Source organism: Urocitellus parryii, chromosome 3 (assembly GCF_045843805.1).
Source record: "Urocitellus parryii isolate mUroPar1 chromosome 3, mUroPar1.hap1, whole genome shotgun sequence".
NCBI lineage: Eukaryota > Metazoa > Chordata > Mammalia > Rodentia > Sciuridae > Urocitellus > Urocitellus parryii.
The window spans coordinates 94512433-94540089 of record NC_135533.1 but is presented as its reverse complement, the minus strand read 5'-3'; positions in this window follow the sequence as shown (position 1 = coordinate 94540089).

Here is a 27657-nt window from a genome sequence, read left to right as displayed (position 1 = left end):
TTAACAATCCTGATACTACCACACATCTACACCAGTATTAAACAACTGAGTAAGTGGATGGCAGGTAGTGGGAGGCAGATTCCACTATGGCTGGAATGAAGAATTTATAGACAATGAACTGAAGGAAGCCAGAATGACCCAGATCAGAGCTGGAAACATCAGTTTGGACTCCTGTTTAACCTAGTATAAATGTAGATAGCTACACACTGGAATATTTATACTTTATATATGTATGTATATAAATGTGTCCATGTGTGGGAGAATATACCCATACCATATGTTTCTGTGCTCTATCACCTAATGGGCCCTGGAAGAAACGATACACCATGGCAGCAAGCACACCTAGTGCCCAGCTCTTGTTTGCTAATGCCATTTTCTCCCCTACCCCACCAAACACACAAAAAGGAATCAAGACCCCTTTGAGAAATGACTGATTTTATAAGACAGGAAATATATTAGAAGAGTATGAAGCATGGTGGTAATGGAATGTTAATTTTAAAAAACGTGCACACAAATTTCATGTGCCTTGATGAGATTATGCCAAAGGTGCATAGGAGCTAACTGAAAGAGCCCTAGTGGTTGAAACTGAAACAATTTAAGCAATAAATAAATAAATAAATAAATAAAAAAGAAAAGAAAGATAAGAAAAGAAAAGAAAGAACAAAAAAGGGTGTACTATATTATAACTTTAAAGTATCAAGCAAATATTCATAGTTTGAGCTGATATAAATGTATGATTGAATATACTAAAAGATATGGGAGGAGAGAGAAATTTCCCATGAAGAAGAATTCCAAATGATACATGCAGATGCTTCACCTTTGAGAATATAAAGCTTTCCTTCTCATGGGCAGTGCACAGTCACTTCCTTCCAGAGTGCTACATGAACGGGGACTGGGACTTTTAAGTGAAGAGATTTAATAAGCACTAGCTCATCCAGGTGGTCCAGCAGCATCCTTAAATCATATGGATAGTATGTATTGTCAGAACAACGTAATGAAAATGGCATTTCCCTTTTGATGTCTTCCTCCCCAAAACTCTACCCCTGGCCTCATTTGGGTCATCCTACAAAATACCTAGCCAGTATGCCTGAAAACTCTCAACATCATCAAAAACAAAGAAAGTCTGAGAACTGACATAGGAGGCATGCCAATGAAATGTAATGCGCTGTCCTGAATAGAATTCTAGACTAGAAAAAAATCAGTGGGTATAAATGAAAAAAAAATCTAAATAAACTATGGACATTGTCTAATAAGAAAGTATCAGTATTGTTTCAGTAATTATAATGGAGGAAAGTGAATGCAAGATATTTGGAAACTGTATTCCCTTCTGTACAGAATTACAGAATTTTTTCTGTAACTCTAAAACTTTTATAAAAGACAAAAATATATTGTTAAATGTATTGAGGAGGATTTCACCAAAACCCATGGAGACAGGCTTCCCCTCCTTCCCTTCCTGGAAGTTCCTTTTGCCTACTTCCTGTGTTGGATTCACTGTTGGATTCCTTGTATCTTCACTCCCTCACCCTGGCAGTTCATTGTCCACTCGTTATCCAATAAAAGGGGTATGGAAGGTCAGTGTTTCAAAAAGTGTTCAAACTTTCGTTAGTCTCTGTTCACCTTTGACTGTCCTGTGGCTGAGTGTACAACGCTAGGTTGGAGGACGTGAATTGTTGTAATTTTGCAAATGTGCATCCTTTGTTTTCTTTTTCCCAAGGTGGTTGTTCAGAAGTTCAATGTCTTTGCGCGTGACTTCTGACTTCCATGATCTTACTAGGATATTTAAGAATCTATTCAAACCATTACTGGTTGTGAGTCATTTTTCAATTATCACTTAGCCATCTTGACCAGGACATTCATGTCATGTGTTCTAGGAAAGCATATAATTTCTTTAAAACTTTAATTTCCCTATCCTCTTTGTATGTTTTCTTCTGAAACTCATTATTTAAATGTTGACATGATGGATTACTCCTATAGTCTTAATTGTTCTCGTTTATTTTTTTAAATTATCTATTTGCTGTATATTCTGGAATATTTTCTCAGCTTCAACTTCCAACTCTCTCTCTATAAATACAGAATAATACATAAAATGTTTAGCCTACTAGTATGTACAGTTACATGTGTATGTACATATGTAAAATTTTCTTCCTCACTTCATTGTGTCACTCTCTTAAATGTTTCTCCTCTTTTAGTCCCCGCCATTTTTCCTTGCTCATTCTTCTTCACTTTTCTTTGATTTTCCTTCATCTTTTGGTTTTACTTCATGTTTCCATGCCTCTCTTTCTCCATTATTATTTTTAATTGACAAATAATAATTGTATGCATATATTGGGTATCATATGATGTGTTGATATTGGTATACAATGCAGAATGATAAAATCAGACTAATATATCAATTGCCTTACTTATTCATGAAGCTAGTATAAATGATATAAAGACCAATGTTTAAGGAATGACACACCATCAAGTAAAAATTTATAACTATAATGCAAGGATGCTTTAAGAATAGGAAATTAGCAGAATGTGTCAGTCAATAAAGATCCTAACAAGGTGGTTGATACAACTTCCATTTCTTTTTTTATATTAGTTATTATTGTTATACACAACAGTAGAATCCATTTTGATTACACAAGCATGGGATAGATCTTATTCTAATTCTATTCCTGTGGGTGGGTATGATCATGGATTTTCACTTAGATATTTTCATACATGTACATAGAAAAATTATGTTAAATTAATTCTTCCCTATTTCGATTCCTATCTCTGCTTCCTTCCTTTCATTTCCCTTTGTGTAGCTATTCCTTTTCTTGAGGAACCTCCATACTACTTTCCATAATGGTTACACCAATTTTCAGTCCCACCAGCAATTATGATATACCCCTTTTTCCGTATCCTCGCCAACATTTGTTGGTACTTGAATTCTTGATAATTGCCATTCTGATGGGAGGGAGATGGAATCTCAGTGTAGTTTTAATTTGCATTTATCTAATTATATATAAAGTAAATTTCATGAATACTTTTTCATATATTTGTTGATCATTCATATTTCTTCTTTAGAGATGTGTCTATTTAGTTCCTTTGCTAGTGTCTATTTAGTGAAGTGTCTATTTAGTTCCTTTGATTGGTTGTTTCCCTTTTTGGATTTAAGATTTTGAGTTCTTTTTATACCTTAAAAATTACCACCCTATCTGAGGTACAGGTGGCAAAGATTTTCTCTTATTCTTTGGGTCTCTCTTCACAATCTCGATTGTTTCTTTTGCTGTGAAGAAGCTTTTAAATTTGATGCCATCCCATTTATTGATTTTTGATTTTATTTCTTGTGCTTTAGGAGTCTCATTCATGAAGTCAGTTCCTGTGCAAATGTGTTGAATTATTGGACCCACATTTTCTTGCATGACAGGTGCAGGGTTTCTGATCTAAGTCCTAGGTCTTTGATCCACTTAGAGCTGATTTTTGTGCAGGTTAAGAGGTAAGATACAACTTTCATTCTATTACTTATGGATTTCCTGTTTTCCTAGCATCTTTTGCTGAAGAGGCTATTTTTTCTCCAGTGTGTATTTTTGGTGCCTTTGTCTAGTATGCAGTAACTATATTCGTGTAGATTTGTCTCTGTATCTTCTATTTTGTTCCATTGGTCTTCTTGCTTACTTTGGTGCCAATACCATGCTGTTTTTGTTACTAGAGCTCTGTAGAATAATTTAAGGTCTGGCATTGTGATGCTTTCTGCTTTGTATTTCTCACTAAGTGTTGCTTTAGATTTTCTGGGCTCTTACTTTTTGAAATAAATTTCATAATTGCTTTTTGTCTGTGAAGAATTTCATTGGAAATTTTGATGAAAATTGCATTGAATCTATATAGTACCTTTGATAGTATGGCTATTTTGACAATATTAATTCTGCCCATCCACAAATGTGGGAGGTCTTTCCATCTTCTAATGTCTTCCTCATGTCTTTCTTTAATATTCTGTAATATTCATTTTAGAGATCTTTCACCTCTTTTGTTATATTGATTCCTTAGTATTTTATTTTTTGAAAGCTATTGTGGATGGATGGTTTTCCTAATTTCTCTTTCAGCTGATGCATCATTGGAGTATAGGAATGCAATTGATGTATGGGTGTTAATTTTATATCCCACTACTTTGCTGAATTCATTTATGAGTTCTAGAAGTTTAGAGGTTTTTGGGTTTTCTAAATCTAGAATCATGTCATTGAAAAACAAAAATAGTTTGAACTCTTCTTTTTCTATTCTTATCCCTTTAACTTCTTTCTTTTGCCTAAATTTTCTGGCTAGATTGAATAGAAGTGGTAAAAGTGGGCATTCTTGTCTTGTTCCTGTTTTTAGAGGGAATGTTTTCAATTTTTCTCTGTTTAGAATCATGTTGGCCTTGGGTTTGTCATACATAGCTTTTACAATGTTTAGGTATGTTCCCTCTATCCCTAGTTTTTTCAGTGTTCTAAGCATGAATGGATGTTATATTTTGTCAAATGCTTTTTCTGCACTTATTAGGATAGTCATGTGTTTCCATTCATTTTGAAAACTTCATATGTTAAGAATAGAGAGCTATTTCCTGAACATGATTAAAAAGCATCATTAGGTAATATTCAGTATCATTCTTGAAAAGTAAATTGAGGCATTTCCTTAAAATAAGTATGGCAAAAGCCCATGACAACAGCTTAATTTTGGTATAAAAAAAATGGAAAGTTTGTGGATTCCTTTTTGCTGTAAAGGTAATAGTGTAAGATAAACATCTACAAGTGCCACCTTCTAATCACATAATTGCATTCTTGCTGAAGGAGCTCTATTTTCATTAAAAGCAAATCTTACAATCTATCCAGAGCTTTCTAATTGCACAAGGGAAAGTGGTGAGGTAGTAGTCAGGCCAATCAGAAATTTAGCCAAGTGTCTTTTACAGAGTTGAGTGGGAGGTCTGCATGTGCTGAGACCAAGAGCCTTGCCACAATAATTCCATGATGATGGTTGACATTACACGCATTCCAGGCTCTACCCAGGCCCTATGTGGAGCATGAGCAGAAGAATTCCCATATTACAGCAAGGCATTCCTCATTGGAGTTGTGACTAGGTGTGGGTAGTTTTCATGAATGCTTGTACAAATGTCTATGGAGAAACCCTGAGAGTAGATTTGAGAAGTCCCAATGCCTCTTTTTATGGATTTAAAAAATGAGTTATCTACTGAGTGGAAACAAGACTTGAGCTCTTTGAGTTATGAGCTCTAGATTCTTCAAGATTATCCATTATTTGGTATCTATTGTTGGATAAGTAAAGTGTTCTCTCAGAAAAGTTGTTAGGGTAACATCTGCCTCACAAAACTCCTAGGATCAAATGGGAAGAAAAGTGTCTTCACAGTTAAATATAATATTTCTGAAAATCCAGAAGACTTTCATTGATAAAATTTGTCTTTTGTTTCCACAAGTGTTAACAGGGGTTTTAAGTGTCTGGTGTGATAAGGGTTGGGAATGTGGAGCTACCATAGTCTATTGTTTGGTTCCACTCACCTGAGTGGACTAGGATATACAAATTATAGAGTGGCACGTGAGTTTTATGTTTATCCATAATGCCAGAGGATTTTGTATGGACTGAACCCATGAAACCATAGTTCACAGATGAAGTTATGCTTCTATTTTTTTCCCCATAACATACAACCATTTTTGGAGGGGATGATACTCTAGATTTATATAACTTTGTTCTTTTTTTAAATTGTTCTAATTAATTATGCATGACAGTGGAATGCATTTTGACACATCATCCATATATGGAGTATAATTTCTCATTATTTTGGTTGTATATGATGTAGAATCACACCTGTCATGTAATCATATATGTACTTTGGGAAATAATGTCTGATTCATTCTACTGTCCTTCCTACCCTCATATGTCCACTCCTCCTTTCACTCCCCTCTGCCTAATCCAAAGTACCTCTATTTTTCCCTAGCCGCCCCCACCCTTATTGTAAATTAGCATATCAGAGAAAACATTTGGCCTTTGATTCTTTGGGATTGGCTTATTTCACTTAGCATGATATTCTCTAGCTCCATCCATTTACCAGCAAATGCCATAATTTCATCCTTCTCTAAGGCTGAGTAACATTCCATTGTGTGTGTGTATATATATATATACACACACACATACACATTTTCTTTATCCATTTATCTGTTGAAGGGTATCTAGTTTGGCTATTGTGAAGTGAGTTGCTATAAACATTGATGTGACCACAGCACTATAATGTGCTGATTTTAAGTCCTTTGGGTGTAAACCAAGGAGTGGGAGAGCATGATTAAATGGTGGTTCCATTTTGAATTTTCAGAGGAATCTCCATACTGCTTTTCATAATGGTTGCACCAATTTGCATTTCCACCAGCAATGTATTGAGTGTACCTTTTTCTCCACGTTCACACAAATATTTATTGTTGCTTGTATTCTTGATAATTGTGATTATAACTGGAGTGAGATGAAATCTTAGTTTTGATTTTCCTCTCTTTATTTCCTAGAGATATTGAACATTTTTTCATATATTTGTTGACGAACCAACCATTCTTAAAAAGTAACAAAAATGATGAATATATATGTATATGTGTATATATATATATATATATATATATACAAACATACACACACACATATATATATATATATATATATATATATATATCATCATTTATTTTTGTGCTATATAAGACATTTCAGATTTAGGATCCAGCCACTTTAACTCTAAATTTGATGTCCTGAATCCCTGATAATTTCTTACCATACATTGAAATCAAAGTGTGGAGGCAGAACACAAGTTATATGAGTAGGACATTAGTAGAACTCTTTCCAGGGAAAACTAAAGAGTACAAAGATTAGAACTAGTTCCAGTTCAGTTCATCCAATAGGACATACTCTGAATGAGTCTATATCCATACATTAACATATTAATTTTTTTTCATACCATTCTAGCAACCACATCAACCTCATTTCTCAGCTAAAAGCATAGTACCAAGATATAGGATGCAAAAAAAGTGAAATATGGCATGCCAACATGAGAAACTTTTAAAAATAGACTAGATTCTTTGGCTTCTTTTTCTGTTTATTTGCCATTATCATCTGATAGAGTGTATGTGATCTCTTAATAATTCAGAGTAGAAAATGATCATTGTACAGAGTGACTGAGGCAAGCACTATGAAAGAACTGCAAGATATATGGCAATATATATGAAGAATATGTTAAATAACAAACTGTCAAGATCAATGAGTTGCCATATAATAATTAATATTGAGCTTTTTATAGTTTTGTGAAAATTAAACTCTGGGAATATATTTGCATCAAAATGAAATTTTTTACACTTTGGCCATTTATTTTATTTGTTCTATAGACATTAATTCTATTTTATTTTGCTATAATTTTTTAAACCCATGTATATATAAACTGACTGGTATAGTATATACCTTTTGTTATACTGTTCTGATGAAGTGAGTGAAATTACTCCTTTTTATTTTCAGTATTAATGTTCTTATAAAAGTTGCTTTATTTTAATTTAAGAATACTTCACCTGAATTGTGTGGGTTCCTTGTTTTAAAACAGAAAATGTTTTTCATTCCATACTAAATGTTGCAGCCATTCACTTATGCCGCAGTCCGGCTGCAGCAAAATAATGGGGGTGGGGGGGGGTGATGAACAACTTGTGTACGTTAATACTGCAGGAGAGGGAGCCTAGGACAACAGAGGTATTTATACATTCTACACAGCTTATCTTAATTAGCATAAACTGGATACAGCAGTCAACCAATAAGAAATCTCCACACTTAATGGCTTGCTGGAGTTACTTCACAAACCACTGCCTCTGGCAAAATGCCAGGCGCCATCCAGACTTGTTTACAGACTCTAACATTTCCCCCTTTTGTTTAATTTAAATAACGACCATAGTGCTTTTTTACACAAACACCATAAATAATCTGCTATAAGCAGAAGGGGAGGATACAAAATGTCACAATACCAAGCCACTTGATGGCTCCATGCAAGAAGCCCTTGGAAAAATTATACCAGCAATGACACTGTTAGCAAAAATACCTAGTTACAATTTTTTGTAGATTACAGTTTGTTGTCTCAGTCCAGGTAAAGCAATGTCTCAATAGATTAACTCACAGTCTAGGTAAATCACAGTCCAGGTAAGTTCTGCAGGCAGCTAGCTTAAATCACAGTCCAGGTAAGTTCTGCAGGCAGCTAGCTTGATCCGAAGTCTCCTCCGGTTCTCAGCCGAAGTCTCGTCTGGTTTTCAGCAACACTGGAAATTCTTCCACCTTCGTCTTCACCGGCACTGGGATGAAGGCAGGAACTCCAGCAATGATGCTAACGAAAATCCTGTAGTATTCCACTAAGAAAACAACCTTCTGAACAATTTAGTACATTATCTCAAGGTTCTTTACATTTGAAATAGGCCTTAATGGTGCTCATTACTGGCCTTGGAAATGATCAAACTTCAGGGACTTGGCCGTCTTCTGCCTGCAGCATCCAGGGCAGCCCCAGATGGCCCTGGGGAGAGTCCCGGACTCAAACTGCCACTGGGCACAGGGCAAGATCCTGCAAGACTGTGCCTCCAGGTCAGGTCTAGATTTGGGCTCACGGCAGTGGAAGAGCCGAGCAGAGCCGGCTGCTGCTTGGAAAGTCCTTGCTGCGCCATGACCACTCTCGCACGTGGCATCTGCCGCCCCGATTCACGCACCCTTGGGTAACGAAAAGTATTTAGTAATAGCCTTTTGTAATAGTAATAGCCACCATCTGCCGCACACTTATAGGACAGCAAATGAAGTAATGTTCTACTTAAGTAGATGAGAAAATATCTAGATTCGTTTAATGACAGATGCACTCTCCAAGGATTTGGAAGGCAGAATAAGTAGAAGTCATCTCAACGACGGTGGGTGGAAGTGTGGATTTTCCAGGCATAAGTTTTTGTAGCATTCCACTCCCGTTCTCTTTCCTGGCTACCTTGATATAAAATCTATGCAGATGGCAGGTGCCGGGTGGCTTTATTTTTATCTCTGTAGTGTTAAACCTAATATTAGTGACTTTTGCCACTTCAGGCTTTCAATGATTTCAGAAGTCCCTAATTCTGAGAGTGCTGTTTTTTCCCCCCAATATCAAATAACTGTGGGAAATTACTAAGTACTGAGTAAGATTTAGTGCCATAGAAGTAAAACATCTGGGAGGGCAAATGGAGTTAAGCTGAAGAGGAGCTAGCAGAAGGGTGAGTTCAGAGTCCAGAAGGCCTGGGGAAAGGTGGGACTGTGAGCAAGATCGGTGAATTCTCATTTAAGGAAAGGTGGTAGGTTCTCTCCCCATTTATACTGCTGGTAGCCTACGAGCATTCTACGACTACTGAAAATAAAGGCCAGCAAGTAAATGCCATTTCATTCAGTGAATAAGAAAATGCTTTGTTACTCTTCTACTTGTGTTAGCTCCCAGCTGATTTCCACTCAGTAGGCTGCTCACAGCCTCATGTCCATCTGGCAGTTTCTGGCAGCCACCAAGAGAGTGGCTTAATCTGAAAATAATTTCCACCTCCTAATCAAGAAGCTGTGGGTAAGTGATTTTTAGGAAATGAAAGTTTCCAGCAGACAGCACACCCAAAACAAGACTAGACTGCTCAAAGAAGCAATAAGTTACCCTGAATAATAAATTCTGACCTTTACTGAAAACCCTACTGCCTTAGGAAAGTAAGGAATGCAGATCTGACCCTCTTCAACCATTTGCCATGCAGAAGAATGCACTGCAATAATTTTAAGTACCTAAAACTAACAAATAAATTCTTCCTTGCAAGAAAGTCTAACAAGCAAAGCCACTCACTCCATTCTTGTTTCTATGCTCTGTAATGGTTACTTAGTTAGAAATATTAGGGTACGACACAGGACATATACTTTTACAAACATAGAACCTGTAAAGAATATCTGGAGCAATTGTTTGAAGATTCTAAAAGTAGATAACAGCAGATAGATCGAATAAGAAAAAATAGAATTTAAATAGATAGAGAACCTAGTATCCCCCAGTCTGGGTTCAAGGTAGCCTGAGATCCAGAGGTGTGTATTGACACCTAAAGGAAGAGCTATAGATGTTCTGTAGTTATGACTCACTGTGTGGCTTAAGTACTCAGAGTGGAGAAAACTCCTTTTTTTCTATCTTTTTGTCATTTAATTTTGTTGGTGTTATCTTGTATCCCAATCCCATGGCAGTGGCTGGCACAGAGAGGAGACAAGTTTTCTCTCCTATCAGGGTATTTGGGGTCTCAAGGAAGTAGAGGTACTCTCATTGCTTTATTCTCTCTGTCCTGCTTCTTAGCCCAAACATGAGAACAGTTGTGGGAAGCGTGAGGCATGGCAGGGAACGGAGAGCCCTGGCCTCATCACGGGAGGACTGAAAGGGGAGCCACAGGAAGACAGAAATTAAGAGGTAGAGCAGCGGGAGAGAGGAACTTGGGGAAAGTGAGCCCTATAATTTTATGAACTCCTGAGCTCACTTTTCATCTGCACATGCATGGATGGGGTCCTAAATAGCATGCCAACAACTTTAAGAGGTGAACTAAGGGATAGACCATTTTCTTGGTCCTGAACTAGCCATGGGGTGGCGCCCATTCAAGATAGATTCAAATGACACTACAAAGGCTTCAACACTGAAACTGACAATTGAAATCACCACTTATTGAAGGCTTGTTGGACCTTCCAACATGAATCTAACCGCAGCGACTGCTTAATAAGACAAAATAGCAGCAATTCTCCACAGGATTTAAGCAAGGCCCACAGTTTTATAATTTTCAAAATGTTCAGGATACAATCCAAAATTTCTCAGCATCTGAAGAAACAGGAAATTCTCAACTTACACGGAAAAAAAGAAAATCAGCAGATGCTAGTGATGACATGACACAGATGTTAGAATTTTCTGACAAATCTTTTAAAGCTCCAGAAAGAGAGGTCGAACACTCTTGAGATGAAAAGAAAGAAAGAGTCTCAGAAAATAAATGGAAGATATAAAGAACCAAATTGGAATTTTAGAACTAAAAATATGAAAACTAAATTGAGAAAATTCACTGGATGAATTCATTAATCAAATGGAGATGGTGGAAGAAAAATTTAAATCAAAGAGAGATCAAAGAATTACCCAGATTAAATAACAGAGATAAAAAAAAAATTAAAAGAAAGTTAGAAGAGCCTCAGAGACCTAAGTGAAAATACCCAAAAGGCCTAATATTCACATCACTGAAGAGCCAGAAAGTGGGGGGAAAGATGCATATTTTGAAGAAAATATATTTGAAGAAAAGTTGCCAGTTTGGTAAAAAAAAACATAAACCTATCTAAGAAACTAAACAAACTCCAAAGAGGCTAAACCTCAAAATCCATATGCAGGCGTAATATAATTTACATTCTGTCATATAAAGTCAAAGGAAATACCTAGAAAGTAACCAGACACTATGCATCATATTTAGAGAAACAGCAAGTTGAGTAACTGGATTTGTAGAGCAATTATAGAAGAAAAGGGCACAACAATTTTCAAATTCTAAAAGAACTATCACTGCATAATCTCATATGTAACAAAATATCTTTCAGCAAAGAATATTAAATAAAGACATTCTCTGCTGAAAGAAAACTGTATGTTTCTTGCCAGCAGATTTGCACTAAAATAACTGCTTAAGAAAATGATATGAGGAGATTGAAATTTCAACAATGAAATTTAATAAGAAATAGCCACATAAATAGTGTATATATTGCCAACTCTGACAGACTACTTCTCTTCTCCTGAGCTCTTTAAAATACATTTGAAGGATGAAAGCAAAAATCATAATGTAGTCTGATGAAGTATCTAATGTATGTAGATGTAATATATAAAACAACTACAATATAAAGGGGGAGAATAAAACCCTAATTATAGGTATTATTTGTGTATCCAGTTGGGGGGGGGGAATAAAACATTGATTCTAAGCAGACCGCAAAACATGAAATATGCATATTTGTAACCCTTAGATTAGCTAATAAAAAGCCTATATAAAGACATGTTAGAAATATTACATAAAATAAAATATTTAAAAAATTCTTATAACCCTAAGGAAGGAAAAACAATGCAAATCAAGAAAAAAATCAGAGGTAACTAATAAAAAAATAGAACTATATTTTTAAAAAATCAATATTATATTAAGTGTAAATGATCTATACACATCAATTAAATGACAGAGATTTTCAGAGTAGACAAATATCTGACCAAGTATATATTGTCTACAAAAAGAAAGAAAGAAAAAAAAAACACTGCAAATACAATTATAGCATTAAAATTAAAAAGACTAAACAACATATCATACAAACAATTCTAACTTCAATGTTAAGATGTTCTAGTGAACAAAGGCCTTCCAAAAGCCTGGAAATGAGCTGGGGATATAGCTTAGTTGGTATAAGTCCTGGGTTCAATCCCCAGCACCACAAGAAGGAAAAAAAAAAGCCTGGGGATAAGATAGATACAACAGGAGCTCCAGAGGTTGAATGGTTAGTGAGGAGGTCCATGGTGGAAGCAGGAATCCCATAAATTATCCCTTAATTATGAACCATAGCTTTATGCTAGGAATACATATATAATGGTTTTGATCTGGATTACCTTCCCAACAAACTCATGCGTTACGTAATGCAGCAATATTCATAGGTAAAAAAAAATGTGTTGTGAGAGATATAATCTCATCAGTGGATTAATTTGATGGATTAATGATTTGCATAGACTACTGAGTGATAACTATAGGCAGGAGAGGCATGGCAGAAGAAAGTAGGTTATTGGGGGCATATCCTTGGGGACTTTATCTCCTCCCTGACTTCTCACTTGTTTCTGGCTATTAAGAGCAGAACAACTTTCTTCTATCACATCCTTCTACCAAGACATGTGTACTTTGGAGCCAATTATAGACTGAATCCTTTGAAACTGTGATCCAAAATAAATCCCTCCTCCTCTAAGTTGTTCTTATCAGGTATTTTGGTCAGAGTGATCAAAAACTGACTAGTACAACATGGTCACCTGAGACTTGAAGCTGAATAAGGTGTATTATTTATACATATCTCCTAATAGAGTAAATCAATTCAGATTGATTCTTACCATCTCATTTTTCCAAAGGAGATCCTTCTTGAGTATTAAAACTACTTTTTGTTAAACATTTGAAAAACTACTATGCTTACGGGAAGAAAATGCTGCAGAACCCAGCCTTCTTTATCCTAGCTACATTGGAGCCTATCATTTCTGTTTGCCCAGGAAATTCCTTTCAGAACCATCTGCCTCTACAGAGATTTCCTCTTTCCTAAAGTTCCTTGTTATTTTGCTTTCACTGCCTTCCCTCAGTATGGATCAGTATCCTAGTTTTACTCTCATACTTACACCCTTATCTTCCAAGGAGAAAGAATATGATAATGTGATAAAACAAAATTTTCTCAGATTTTTCTTCCTACAAAAATGTCTTCACCTATGTCTTTCCTTATTCAAGATATTGCAAATGATAGGCAAATTAAGTCGTTTGGGGTAGTTGATCAATGTATTATCATCTAGATTAACCTTCTCTCACTCTCATAGGACAACTAATTTTGAAGATCTTTAAAAAACAAAACACAAGATGAAGAGAAAACCCTCAGAAAGAATTAATCCAATGGTGCATAGGTCCAGAAGTCTGCAAACAGAGGGTTAATTGATGATAAAATGGGCCACTAAGCAAGAACTTGTAGTATCTCATGTTTTGCTAAACATTTGAACTTCTTTCAGTAGTTCCTATTGTTTCAGTTTGAATGAAATTTTAATTTTGTCAGATATGTTGGGCAACATCCTATAGGTAAAAGACCAACATCAAAACAATGATCAAAAACAGCATTAACTTGGACTATTGCCTTTTCTAACCACAGCTTGCTATAAGCATTAGTCATTCAGATGGGAAATGTAAACTACCTGCTTTTTCTATTTCTTTGTAATGTCATTAACTTGATTGAAGTTTCCAGACTACTACACATTTCAGATCCTGACCTGAGGTTTTGCAATAGTAGGCCTTGCTATTTGTAAAGGAGTCAGGGGAAAGGTCATGAACTGTACACATAGTCTCATAATTAATGGTCTTTATAACTCATTAATTCCTTGCTCAATCTCCCACTGTCTTTTCACTGAACTCAGAAGAAAGCCTATGCTCTTTAAACTGGCTTCCTCCCAAAGCAAACTGATTTTGCTGTCCTTTCGGCAGCTCATGCTTATTTGGAACTTTGTTCTGTTTCTCCTGCTGTTACCCCAGACCCAAGAGTCCAGTTTTTCTCTTCCCTTCCCCAAATCTTATTCATCCTACTTCTTTGAAAATATCTCCTCTGTATGGGTCACAATGTTTTTTTTCTTCTCATTCTTTTATAACACTTGCATATACTTGCCAAAACAAGAGGTACAGACTGTCAAAGGTTAGGTATCTATTGTCTGTGTGTATCTTGGGTCTACAAGCAGATTTTGGATCCTGAGGATCTGGCTTACATCTGTTTTCCTATTACTAAGGCAAAACAGTTGAACTTTCATCCTAAAAAAGTTCAAAACCAAGTATCAGCATATTCATGAATACATATAATGCATGAATCATAGTTTTCTTTGTTTAGGCACATTTATGATACTGCCTTGCCTATATCTTGATCACGACCCATTCCCATGTACAAAGTAAAAACAATGACTATTTGAATGTTTGCTAATATCTGCATTTAAAGGGAAAATATCTATTATAGATAAAAGCTTTGTAAACATATTTTTATCTTGACAAGTATTAATTTCCTCTTAGTAATTTCTTATAAAATTTTCCTGTACTCTTTAAGGTATTTTAAGTGACTCAATACTTCATTGCCTAACTTGCATCAGACTGGTATTGTTACATTGAGGTTCTTTCATTTTTTTCAGGGAAATATTTGTAATAATGAACATTTAATAAAAGTAGGTACTTTAAAATAATAATTGTAAAATATCGGACATCAGAGAATCATGTAAAAAATAAAAGGCATCCATCCCTCAACCCTAGCCTCGCCTAGAGGTAACCACTGTGAACAGTTTAGTACAGGGGTTAGAAAACTATAGCTTATTAATCACTTTTTGCAACTAAATTTTATTGCAACACAGTCACATTCTTTAATTTATGTATTATCTATATCTTCTTTTATATTATAACAGTGAAGTTGACTAGTTGTATCGGAGACTGTATAATCAGTGTTTTAGTCAGCTCTTTCAATGCTGTGACCAAAAGAACTGACATGCAATCTGCATTTGGGGTAAAATTGGGAGTTCATAACCCACTTCAATCTAATGTATGAAATATGATATGTCAAGAGCTTTGTAATGTTGTGAACAACCAATAAAAAAAAGAACAATTTTAAGGAGAGAAAGTGTATTTGGGGGCTTACAGTTTTAGAGGTCTCAGTCCATGGATGGCTGACTCCATTCCTCCTGAGTCAAAGCAGAACATCGGGGCAGAAGTGTGTGGTGGAGGAAAGCTCTGGAAACATAGGACATGGTACCAAGAAGCAAAGCAAAGGGAGAGAGAGAGAGAGAGAGAGAGAGAGAGAGAGAGAGAGAGAGAGAGACTCTGAAAAATACGGATAAAATATATACCCAATGGCACGTCCCCCAATGACCCACCTCTTCCAGCCACATCCTACCTGTCTGCAGTTACTACTCAGTTAATCCCTATCAGGGGTTTAACACACTGATTAGGTTAAGACTCTCATAATTCAGTCATTTCACCTCTAACCATCTTCCATTGTCTCACACATGAGCTTTTGGGGACACCTCACATTGAAACCATAAGCATCAAGAAAGCCTAAAATATTTACTATGTGGTCCTTTATAGAAATGGTTTACTGACTCTACATTATTAAGACATATACATCTCATTTTATATGCATATGTAAAAATACACAAGTGATTTTTTAAAAACCTTACTGAAAATAACATGCACACTAAAAATAACACAGTCACAATTGTGTATAATTTGATGGAGTTTCATAAAATTAACATCACCAACACTGTTAAAAAAATAGAACATCACCAGCTATTCAAAAGATTCCTCATTTCCCATTTCTGCCACTACCATTTCATAAATGTGACCTTATCATAAGAATACTATATGTTAGTTTTGTCTGACTTTTAACTCTGTATAAGCAGAATTAAGCCTACGTTCTGAACCTTTCTTCTTTTGCTCCACATATCACCTTAAGAATCATTCATATTGTTGTGTATGGCAACACTTTAATGCCTATCATAGTTCACTAGAAAATATATGTCATATTTTACTTATCCACTGTACTGCTGAGAAACATTTCTGGCGTTTTCAGTTTGGAGCCATTGTAAATATGCAGAAATGGACATTTTCACGTCTTTTCTAGACATATGCAGGCATTTCTCAGGCACTATTTTTTTAAAAAATTTAAATGTTTTCATTTTTAATTAACATATAATATTTATACTTATTTCTGATGGATGGTGCTATAATTTGATACATGCCTACAATGAAGAATGATCAAATCAGGGTAATTAGAATTTCTATCTCAAATCTATCATTTCTGTGTGTTGAGAACCTTTGAATTCCTAAACTAAAAAAGTAATCTACTAAATGTATATTTAATTGTTTAGCCTAGAGTAACCTTATCATGCTATATAACTATTTCCACTTCTGTATTTCAAAGCCTAGGGCCTTGCTAAGATGTTGAGGCTTCAAGTCTTTTCTGAGGGAAGTTGAGCAAATTTTCATTTGAAAAGTCTATTTTTGATAGTTTGTGACATATCTGTTTAAATGCTGTATCCCCTTACCCATTGTATAATTATTCTAAAACATATTTATAGTGTAGTTTGTCTTTTCATTTTGTTTCAACTGGCTTTATACATTTTTTGATACACTGTAGCTAAATATTTCTTCAATTTTGTAAATTAGCTGGTTGTTTTACATCTTCCTCTAGAATAAATTTGGAGTCAAGCACTTAAGTTCAAAAAACATAAAACTGAAAATTTGACTAAAACTTTATTAAACATATTTATTTGGGGGTAGGATTATATAATGAACATATAAATTATAATGGATATTTTCATCCATTCTGATAATTGCTCTCCATTAATTAATTCTTATTGTCTAAGTTTTGTATATTGATCAATATATGTTATACTCAGTTTTTTTAAAGTGTATGTCAAGATGCATAGGAAATGGTCAGGTGCATAGGAAATTTTTGCCTTTACAATTTTAATTTGGTTAAGTTTGGCTCATATGAATTCTTTTTTTAGTTTTGTTTTATCTTTAATATGCCCCCTAGACTCATTGTTTTTAGTAATTTTAAAATTCATTTTCTGAAACTTAATCAGTAGCAAATAATTTATATTCAATTTTAATAAATACACCTTCTTTTTCTTGTCATATTGCATTGGGAATTTGATTAGAATAATACTGAATAGCATTAGTGATAATAGTTGTGTTTTTTTTTCTTAACAATGGGAACTCCTTTATTAATTCAGCATAAAGTATAATATATAAAGTAGAATTTTAATAAATTTTAAAATCAAACTAATATAAGGTTTGAAAATATTTGTCTTGCTTTAGAAGATTACTTTTTTAGTTTAGCATATGACCACCCAAAACTCAGTCATCCCCATCACCTTAATTAGGCATCTTATTAATCCAGTTACTGTGATGACTGACTCACTTTGATTCCTTTTCTTCTACAACCCACATTCAGAGGGTCAGAAAGTACACTTGCTATTTTCCTTCCTACTATTTTAGTTAACATCTTTAAGTCCTTAAACAATACTGTCCTAAAAATAAACACTAGAAGTAGTATAAATAATAGACAAAGTTTCCTATTTCCGGGCTCTGGGGCCCAAATGTAATTCAATAGGCCTAGCCATAATGCTATCAGTTGGCAATATGTTTAGGTCCTATTGAAAAAACATACCTCAAATGTTAAGACAGAAATTGGAAATGATTATGTTGGGAAATACTGTAAAATTCAATAGTCTGAAAAACCATTACAGAAAGCAATGTGATTTGGAAATTGCCTCACAGTCATAAAGAAAATATTTTGGCTACTCTGAGGGATGTTCCAGGCACCAGTTTGAGTCTTATGCTAGCTACACAACCCTTTCAGGTCAGTAAAAAGGTCAAAAAACTGGCCAGAGTTCAGAATGAACATGCATTTGAGATTTGTGAGGAGAACTCAGATCTAAAGTCTACACAAACAGACCTTAGACTTTCTGGCCACATTTCACTTGTTATTGGTACCATATGATTGCAATGACATTCAATGGTGTAAGGGTAATACTTCCTGCCAAAACACAAGACTTTGTATGAATCTTTCTGTTTTTGGCCATTCATGCACCAAAGATGTAATTTTGGTTATTCTCATTTTTTATCCCTCTAAGGGCTTTGTCATTCCTCCCTTAAATCTCCAGCTATTTCAGCTCAAAATGATCTAGACAAAAAAAAAACCTTTACATTTTCAGAAATTATCAACTTTAAGATTATAAGAAGGTGGGAAATAAAATGTTGGCTTCCAATTTATCCTGCAGTAACTTCTTATTTCTAAGAAACACTACAAGAACATAAAATTGTAAGGTTGAGGAATTTGTCTACATGATTTGCTATCTACTGATGCTGTGGAGGGACCCTCCTAACTCTTTCACAGGGTAATCCCAATCTATCTTCTGGTGAGGGAGCATTTGCCATCCTTTGAATTTAATTAAAGATTAAGTAAACTCACTTGCTCAGGATAAATTAAGTACTTAGAATTGCCTAGTTGTGATGATGTGTTTAAGTCAATTATTTGAAACAAGCAACTTCTGGCACATGCACTTGTTCCATCAATTGGCTTATTCCTTGATGCCAATGTTTTGGTTTCATGTAGTGAACTGGTGAATGAATTGAGCCTTACTACTGCCTCCTATTCTTATGAGGTCCAGAACCATCTGACTGGCTCATTTTATTTGGATTAGAATGTACATCATCTAAAGCATGGAATCAGGGCAGGAGATGGGAAAATAAAGGAGAGTCGACAGTTGAGTCCACCTAGTGGGTTATATGGAATTCCAATAGGAACCTCCCAAAATTAACCATTGGACTACATAGGGTAAGATGTTTCTACATCTTGGCAGTATTAAGTGAAAATAGAAAATTATTGCATCATATTTTAACAAAGTTTGGGGACTACTTCAAAATAAATTGTTAATTCAACATTTTTTAATCTCTTGATATTTTTCTTTATTTTTTTATTGGTTGTTCAAAACATTATAAAGCTCTTGACATATCATATTTCATACATTAGATTCAAGTGGGTTATGAACTCCCATTTTTACCCCAAATACAGATTGCAGAATCACATCAGTTACACATCCACATTTTTACATAATGCCATATTAGTAACTGTTGTATTCTGCTACCTTTCCTATCCTCTACTATCCCCCCTCCCCTCCCCTCCCCTCCCATCTTCTCTCTCTACCCCGTCTACTGTAATTTATTTCTCTCCTTGTTTTTTTTTCCCATTCCCATTCCATTGTTAATTTGACATTTTTAACAAGGATAGGTAAAGTGCAATCAGTATCCTTTCTATGGATAAGATGAAGGAAACAATGTGTAACAGCCTTTTCTCACTAGCATCCAAGGACATGAAACTCAGGCAGCATCCTGGAGTCTTCCGTCTTCCATCCACATTTAAGCAGCCTTCATTATGTCCTTATTGACTACACAAACTACCGGTATCTACTGTGAAAATGTCAGAAAAAGTTAAATAGATAATTCACTTATCTCACACCTCATATAACTGCTAAGTATCTTACTAATTTAAGTGTTTCTCTTCCTGTTCCTGTTGCTGAATAACATCCCAATCTCAGTAGTATGAAATTATATTTAAAATAACATTTGCATTCACATATTTCATGAGTGCGAAATTTAATCTAGCCACACGGTGGATTGCCTATGTCTGCTACACCACATCTTAGGAATTATCTGGGAAAAAGCAAAGATATGGGGGTCAAGAATCATTTGGATCCTGGAATCAGGAATCATCTGGGTATATCTGTGTTTACATGTCTGGTAGTGGCTAGGATCTCAGATGGGCTATTGACCATGTAACCAGTGCATGGTCTCTCTATGTTGGCTAGTTTTCCTTGTTCACAAGATACATAACAACTGAGTAAATGTCCTAAGAAGAAAAGGCAAAAGTGCAAGGTGTTCTTATTGCCTTAGAAAGCACCTGGCATTGCTTCCATTACACTTTATTGCCAGAGAGTCAAGAGTTCTGCCCAGCTTAATACCATAGGTTTTTTTCTTTTGGAAGTTTAGGATAAAAGACAGAAAAGCCTCTAATTATTTATTATTATTTAAGGAAGTTTGATAATATACTTATTACATTTATTGGAATTGTGAAGAGGCAGCACTGACAGCTCACCATGGCAATACCAAGAAAAGTGGTGTCCTTGAGTAAATAACCAAGACCAAATTTCTTCTCTAAGACTCTGACTTTGGAGATAGAAAATAGCACATCAGGAACTGTCTGATGCTCACCTAATGCATCATATAAAAGCAAGTTGGAAAAATCTGAACAGGTGTACCAACTTGGAAGCTCAGCAGTCGACTCCCAAACTTGGGCTTATTTAGAGAGCAAGTTTTGTAGAGGCCAAGTGGACACAAAGGAAAACTCTTGAGAACCACTTTACTAGGGACATCACTCAAGACAAAACACCAAGAAGTTTTAGGCTTAACAAAGATCCAGGATTTTCAAATTTGCTTCCTATAAAAGTTACCATGTACAACAGCAAGACAGCCTTAATACTCCAGTTCTGCGATAAGGTTCAGGAACTCATAGAACCCACTGGGGGCTTAATAGAGACAAAGTGTTGGGATATAAGTACAAGGATATAGGATAACCAGGAAGGTTTATAATTGTGTTTTGCCTAGGTTTGGTGAAAACTACATGTAAGATACCATGAGGTCCTTGAGTGGTTAAATGATGAATAAGGCAGTAGTCATCCTAGAGGAAAATCTAGACCAGTAAATGTCAGATGAACTAAAAGCACTAAAGTTAAAATTGAAAGCCATAAAATTGTCCTGGTAATAATCAGGGCCATATTTGGTTAGCATAGTTCCAGTAATATGCAAGTTTCAGTTATCATAGTTTCATTAAATAACAGTAGTTCCCCAATGACATAGTTCAGATTAAAGTTACCATGGTATGTTAACTAACTCTAACTCATTTCATAAAACAAAATCTCACTGCTAGATCTTCATTCCACAAATCACTATAGATACAACAGGTGCAAATCATAATCAGTGACCAATCATGTCACTTCTTTCAAAGTCTATCAGCGATTAGTCACTACATATTTGTTATTCAGTTTATACACTGACAGAAAAGTATATGTTGTGTTGCTTCCTTCTTTTCCAGGGATGAACCTATATAACATTTTCCAAAATGGGCAATGAAAAGAGGAAGTTGGCTAATAGATGAAGTGTCACAAATATGAGATTCATTAAAGAAACAAAAATTGAGAACTCTGTGCCAGTGGTTAATTTTATGTTTCCGGAAGAGATCACTTTGAGCCAGGAGACTGAGTAAAAATCAGCTCACCCTCACCAAGGTGGGCATTGGGATGAGTAAGTGGAGACAAGGGAATTCTCTCTCTCTATCTAATGCCCTTGGATACTGACACTCATGGCGCACAGACCTTTGGAACTGGATGGAGACTTGAATACAGGCTCCATTGGTTCCCAGGCCTCTGGATGGAAGTGTAAAAAGGGAACAAACTTGGTTCCCTATCCTTGAAGCACAACTGTATGTCTATAGTCTGTTCCTTCTACTTCTCTGAAGAACTCTAACTAGTATACGTTGTAAGTAAAATTCAAATTGAATATTAATGTAGTTATGGAAGAAATAGCTATTGGGGAGCATATTAACACTATTTGAGAGATTCCAGATGGGCAGCCAGAGAAACATAATGAAAGCAGACATGGAGACATAAATAAGGAAAAATGTTTGCAATGAAAAGGATGAAGTTGTCCCAGAAAAGTGACAATGAAAAAATAAATTTAAAGGAACTCTCAAAGGTATTACATGACATTGAAAACCCAAAACATAACTAGCTGGAAGATGATCCAAATTTGGAAAGTAATAATTTGCCAAGGCATGATAAAAAAAAAAAAACTTTCACTGTGTATTGTAAATAATACAATGAGAAGACAGTGAACATCATTCAAACTATAGTCAAGTAGATACATGCAAAGAAGTAAACCCCTTAATTGTTTCAAATTTTTAATGTTAAATTATAGTATATCAAATAAATATTACTTTTATTGTTTTAAAAAATTCCCTATACATTTATAGTCTATAGTAAAAAAAAAATTGTCATGTTTTGACCAAAAAATGTTTAAAGGTCACAGAAGAGTCATAATTTTTCTTCTTTAATTAATAATTGCTTTGCAGATTCTGTTTGCATTCCTTTAGGGACTACCTATAATCAGAGTAAGAGTCATAGCAGGGTAAAAAGAAATGAAATAGTTAATACAAAGTGAAGCAAGGCCAAAAGGAACCAGACTAGGTAGTTTTGAAGAACAAGGCTAGAGACGATAGTCCTGTGGCTTTCAGGAAGTGAAAACTAGCACAGGGATTAGAAGAAGAAAATTGGAAAAGCCCTTGAAAGAAGATCAACTCCAGGAGAGACATTGCTTAGGAAAAGAGAGTTGTAAGTTTTACAAACAGAATGATATATAAGAGAGATTCCGATATGAGAAGTGTTAGATGCAGCCATGTACCACTATCTGATAATTTGTGATATGTTGGAAGGACAAGCACACAAACTATTATGGGTGTATCTTTTTTTTAAAAAAAAGTTATATATAACAGCAGAATGCATTACAATTCTTATTACATATATAGAGCTCAATTTTTCATATCTCTGGTTGTATACATAGTATACTCAAGGAATATATCTCATTCTCAAACTATTGACAAGCCAGTACCACTAACTTAAACAGATTAATTTTGTTAAATCTACCTTTCAAAATGCAGCAAGCTCTGCATCTTTAAATCTTGCTAGTTTAGATGTGATTTTTTTAAAAAAAAATAGACAAGTTGTCTTCATGAAGGATTTGCCTCCTTTATGACAAATGTCATCTTTCTTCATCTGAAGGGGATGTTATTTCAATATTGTTATTTTAGAATATTGGCCAACAAAGGCAGTCAGAAGAGGAATGCATTTCAGGTATCCTAGGGGTCAGGAAGAAGAATTTGGTCTCAGAGAAGAATTATGAAGACATTCCAGCTATACTAGAAGACTGTACTCAACAGGAGGAGATTTCAAGTGATAGATTCCTGCCCTTTTGGAGCTCCAATTATGAGAGCTATTGTTCTGTAGTATGAAGAACTCTAGTCATCCACCATAGTTGGTTGACATGATTTATTAAGTTGAGTCAAATACAGAAAGGAAAAGTTCTTTATGATAGGCCAGATTCCATGAGCGGGAATTCCTTGGAGTCAGCTAGGGAGAGAATACGCCCCAGTGTTAAAGACTTTCCAGAGACCTCTTCCATTCCACTTTCCACCCCTCCCTAAATCACTCGCCAAAGACATTTGTTGCTGGACACTGAAGTGGCCCCAGCTGTGGTCATAAGAAAACATCAGGATATAAAATTAATCATCCTCTCTTTTAGTTAATTCTTTTTCTTTTTTGGAATGTGTGCACAGGGCAAAAGACAGGTGTTACTAAGATAATAAACATTAAAACATTTGAAAGAGCTGCCAGTTCCTATGACTGAAAGCTTTCCAAAGAGCTGTAATTATCTGAAGGTCAATAAAGTAAAAATTTCCCTGTATCACTATTAGGCAAAAAGGTCATTAATGTTTTAGGGGATTGTAATGAATCTGAAAGTGGTTACCTTGACTCTTCCCTTCTGCATCTCTCCATCTGCTTACATTGTGGTCCTCTTCAACTGACAGAACTGAGTCAGAGTCCAACACCCAGACAGGTCACATAAGGCCTGCAGTCATTTTCCACCTAGATTGGCAAGGTTTTCCACAACTTATGTAGGCTCACCTTCTGATAAGGATTACTACCATTCCTGGTACCCGCCCCCCCCCCAGCCAAAGCCTGATAGTCAGTCTTCCATACCAGCTTTGAAAAAGAAGTAACTGCTGTCTTATCCCATCAGTATTTGAAAAATGCAACTTTTGTGCTGGTATCCCAAAGCATCTAGGAACTCAGCCAGGGAGCCATGGATAGAAGGTCCTTCAACAGAATTCCCTTTATGTCCCTGAAGAATGGAGAGAGGGCAGGTTGACAGATGCTTTGTGTGTTTGGATTCACAGATTATACAGGAAGTTAGGATTGTCCTCTATTTTTTTTCCTTTTGTAGTACTGAGAGTCAAACCAAGGGCCTCATGCATGTTAGGTAAGTGCTCTACCACTGAGCTACATTCCCAGACATGTTTTTTTTTTTTTTTGGGGGGGGAGGGTGGCGGGGTGTGACCAAAGATTGAACTCAGGGGCACTTGACCACTGAGCCACTCCCTCAGCTTTATTTTGTATTTTATTTAGAGACAGGGTCTCACTGAGTTGCTTAGTACCTTGCTTTTGCTGAGGCTGGCTTTGAACTCATGATCTTCCTGCCTTGGCCTCCGGAGCTGCTGGGATTGCAGGCATATGTCACTGCACCAGGCCCCAGCCATAATTTTAAAGTGATCCTTTTGCCATTGATGCCATCTCTCAGAAAACTGATCACAAGATGCAATATTTTAACTTGTACTATATTCAGGAGACATAAATATAGATATGCACATATATTCTTATTTAAATACCACAAACTTATACATGTTGTCATTGCTCAGAGATGATAGATGAAATTTCACAAATTTTCTCAAAGACAACCAATTTACGCTTTCCTAACAATCAAGAGTTATAGGCAGTGAGATTCAGTTTCCTTCTGGGAAACTCATCATCTACTGCAGCCCTGCTTTACTCATTTCTAGGTGGTTACTGATCGCACTGTTCTTTGAATCCTTCCTTTTGGGATACCCTCCACACAACGTCTGCTTCTAAGCATATGCTGAGCTTCTCACCCATAATAACTGAGCTTCTTACCCCACTGCCTTGGCCCATCTACTAAGAAGTCATTGACATTCCTGCGGGAAAGGAAATGCCTGGATGAAAATAATCCCCTTCGACTGACTTGAAGATAGTTCCACTAACATCACCCAAGTTCCAAGGTTATGTTTTCAGGTCAGATCCAGGGCTCATACTGGACTCTACACCCTTTGTGTTTTTGTTCTCATTAGTAATAACATTTAAACTAACATTGAAATAACCATGCTGTTTTTTTTTTAGTATTTAGATTTATGTATGAAGACAATTTATTGAAGAGATGGAGGGCATAACAAATTCATCATGAAAGTTTAAAGAAGAAACTTATCTGTGGGTTTGTGCATTTCATAAAGTAACCATAACTGAATCCAAATTCTTATTGTTAAGTTAAATATTATTTCCAACACAAGAGAAAAATCCATCTCTCTTTCTCATGGGGTGAATCTCTGGACTTGGCTTCTGTTGCTGCCTTTGGCTCTGAAAACTTCCACTCGCCACCCTCAGGGTTTTAAACACACACCCAATATCTCACCCCACACAGATACTGTCCCTGTGTCCATACAGCTGAGCTCCATGTGGTATTTTAATAATCACAGGATCTAATTCCCACAACTTGTCCTGAGTAGCTGAGATTTATGATCCCAATAAAGATTTCAGCAGAGAGCTGAGGGTAAATAGCTCAGAGCAACTCAGTTTAAAAGGTTGCTCTGAAATTCCCTACTTATCACCCTACTGATCATGGATCAAAATAAATGTGCATATGAGTTACTTTTGCAGGGTCTAATAGGGTGATCATGCTTTGGAATTAGCAGTGATTCCTTCGTAACAATGTACTATCTCTGAAGTTCCCTTTTGAAACAGTGATCTTAATTTTAAATTTTAAAAAAGTATCAGGCAAATCTGTTAATTGTACATAACAAGGAAGTGACTGAGACATTCAGAAAGCAGAGATCAAGGACCTCAACTTCTGACATTTACTTTTAACCAATTTAGTAAGTTGGCAAATTTTAAAATATTAATGAGGTTCTAGTTCAAGCTATGTCTGGAAAGTTCCTGGTGGAACCTCAGCAGGCATCCCACTAAAACACCCATGAAAACAGGTCAGGTTGAGAGTATACCTCACCAGTGCAAAGCCAAGAACTGCAAACCAGCTGATTTCACAGCCCATTATTCAATCTCTCAAACTCTCAAACCCAATTAGGAAACACACGCAGTAGCTCAAAAATAGAAATGGAATAAATTTGATGGCATGAGAAATGAGTCTGCATCTGATGCTAGGCATTGCTTTTACAGGCAAAAAGAATGACATCTCCTTTCTTTTCCTAATTCCCACTTACCTCTCCCAAATCACAAGCCTTTCTCTCAGATGAGGTATGTCTGTCTTTTCTCTCCCTCCATATTTTTAAAATATGGCAAATGATAGCAGTAATATATATCATTTGGTGTACTTTGGAAAGTCAGAAAACAGAAAAAAAGAAATAATCACCATAGATATCAGATGCTTAATCATTTAGTGCACTTTTTAGCCTATGGGTATTGTTGTCTGACCAAGCCCTGTGGTGGACTCTGGGCACTACCAATCAATTCTAGGAACCATTTCACATTCTCTTTTTTTCCTTCGAATCTTGACACCATGTCTCTTCTTTTTAATCTCAGCTGAACATGTCATCTTTTTTTCCCCTCCACATTTTTATTGGTGCATTCACACTTTGCTTTTTATATAGGAGAAATCTTTCTGTAAATACCCCTGGTACAGACAGACATCTGTCCTCATGTGTTTTACCCACCTCCAGCTCCAGGATGGACCCTCCATTTTGCATTGGATCTCATGTCCTGCTCCTCTTCAAAATCTTTGTTCCTATAATTATGTCTCTTCAACATGAGTTTTGAAGTGAACAAATCATATAGAAACTATAGCATCAACCTTAAGTTTACATTTTCTCTCACCTCCCACATTCAATCCATCAAGTCCTAATCAAAATATTTTCCAAACCTAACCAATCAATACTTTCAACCCCTTGCAACTCTGATGCAAGTTTCTGTCCAACTCTTCTACTCTTATAGGGATCTCTTGTATTCCTCCTTGAGTCTGTTCCCCACCCAACTACAAGCCATGACTTGTATTCTTTTAAAATACAAGTCATGGCTTGCTGGTTCAAAGTGGCAAATTTGGAACACCGTTTTTTTTTTGTTTTTTTTTTTTTTTAGAATCTCTAGAAATGGCTTAAGAGGTTCTAAGGCAGTCTGCTTCTAGCCACCTCTTCAACCTCACCTCCCATTGTTATCATCACCACATTAGTTTTCTTGCTGTTTCTCAAGCTTTTCTTTGCTCTTGTGGGTTCCTCTTCCTAGAAAACTCTTCACTGGAGTTTTGTTTTGTTTTGTTGTTGATAGGCCTTTATCTTATTTATTTATATGTGGTGCTGAGAATTGAACCCAGTGCCTTTCACATGTCAGGCAAGTGCATTACCGTTGAGCCCCTACCCCAGCCCCTTGCTGGATATTTGAATGATTTATTCTCTTTATTCAATCAGACTTTG